The following is a 2,250-nucleotide window of genomic DNA, read 5'->3' as shown; positions in this document are numbered from 1 at the left end:
GATTAAACTCCCATAACACCAAAATAAGTTAACTTTCTCTCAAAATCACCAAGAACATTCATTAGGGTTTCAACCTAAAAATTCAAATATCTCAAGATTCAACCATGAGTTTTCAATAATTCTTCGAGATTCAAAATCCCCATTTCGAGGGCTACAAGAAACACTCATTATTTTCACGAATAGAGTCCCAAGGTCAAGAGTTCATTCAAAGCTTCAAGTTTAAGGTATGTGGGGTTTTTCAACAAGAACATCCTTTCGTTCTTGTGCCCAAAATTTGTATTATTTTATAAAGATATATGATTTTACATGCTTTGATATGAATTTGAGATAGAAACTATTATCCTACGTTCTTGTTCAAAAGACTATCATATTTTTATGATGTCTTGAAGATAAATTCCTTGAGTTTTGATGTTAATATCATGTTTTAAGTTGAATCTCCAGATTTTCATATGAATTATACATGTTTGCTACATAAAGTGTGAATCTTGAAATATTTTGCTCAAGTATTGATATATGGGTTTTGAACCCGATTTGAGAATTATGATTTTTGTGAAAGTAATGTGTTATGCACACCTTGAGATTTGAATGATTTGACCTTTTGATCTTGAAAGATTTATTTTTGAACTTGAATGAGAAAAGAAATCCACATTTTGATTTATTATGAAAAAAGGGTAGCATGATGGCTCCCGTTGTGAATTGCTGAATTATTTTGTGGTGGATTTTCTTTGAAAAGATCTGAGCTAAGTCCGAGAGTAGTCTGTAGCACTGAGTGGGAGGTATAGCTGTGTTGGTACTTCCCTAGAACTACGTTCCCCCGTAGGATCCGGAATTGAGGCTGATCATATATAGTGATCACTAGTTTTTGGATTTGATACTTATAGTCCTACTCCGATGGCAAGGATAGGACGGCTCTCCCCAACGTGGGTTGTACGTTGGACTCCATGTGGCTCACATGGTTTATGTTGGTTATGAGATCTCCCAATGTGTGTGTGTGTATTCTCCTGTCTAATATGAAAAGTCTTATTCTTCTATCTGAGATGAAAATATATTTGTTTGAAAGACTGAGTTTGAGAAAGTCATTGTTTTCAAAAGATTTAATGAACATATATTCCAAAGAGAATTGTTATGAGATTTGATTGCTTTGATGATTTGGAATTGAGATGAAAGTGAATTGAGATTTATTATGATGACTCACATATTTCACCCAATATATTTTACTCTCTTATGATTATGATGATTTTAATTCGAGCTAAGTGAGTCATCAGCATGCATAATTTTATAAACTGTGATGATATTAAGATATTATTTTATATATGCATTGCACCCCCATATGCTCGGTACGTTTCCATGGTACTGACCCACATATTCATATGTGGGCTACATTTTCTCGGAATGTAGGTACAAGGTATAGTATACATCTTCAGATCCAGTCAGTTCGCGGCATCCAGTCAGCAGGTGATGAGTCCTTTTGATTCAAGAGCTTGAGTTAGTTATACAGTTTGAGAAGTATTGTATTTTCTTTATTCAGTCATATTGAGTTGGAGAAATAGGGAGTCATGACCCGGCTACCTATAGTCAGTACTAGTAGAGGCTTCATAGATAGTCAGTAGAAGTTGATGCATTTCATTTCAGTTATGGTTGTAAAGGCAGAATTGAAATCCTGTAACTTTAGTATTGTATTGATCAAATTCAAAAAGAGTTATTTTCCGCAGATTTGCGTATATATTTGTACTTCTTATTTAGTTGATAGAAGGGTTAGCTTGGGATCACTTGTGACCCTAAGTACTGTGTGACGTCTCGGGACCCGATTTCGGGGCGTTACAAATGAACAAAACCAAAATTGAAAGGAAGAATGGTAAACAAAGCAAACATTTTATTCATAAAGTAGGAAAAACATCATAAATATTGCACAAAATAGAAATTCACTAAGAACTATTAGAGAAATATCCATAGTAACAACACAACAAACAGGACATAGGAGGGCAGGAGGAAACGAGGACTGGGCAAGTGAACGAAGGACTAGATTCATGCACTCATTTGCAAATAAATGAGCAGGAGAAGTTGTTTGGTTGGGTCCTTGACTTCTACATTCAAGGTTGTGACTTCTATTTTCAACTTCTAATTTCCTTATCGATGAGCATCAATGGCACCGGGTCCCTTAGAGATATTTTTTTGCACTGTGGCTTTTAATTGTGCGATCTTAGCGCCATGCTTGGCAAACAAAACAGTCATTTCTTCTAGGTTGGTAGT

The sequence above is a fragment of the Capsicum annuum genome, chromosome 4 (assembly GCF_002878395.1).
Source record: "Capsicum annuum cultivar UCD-10X-F1 chromosome 4, UCD10Xv1.1, whole genome shotgun sequence".
NCBI classification, from domain to species: Eukaryota; Viridiplantae; Streptophyta; class Magnoliopsida; order Solanales; family Solanaceae; genus Capsicum; species Capsicum annuum.
This window is presented reverse-complemented; position numbering follows the sequence as displayed.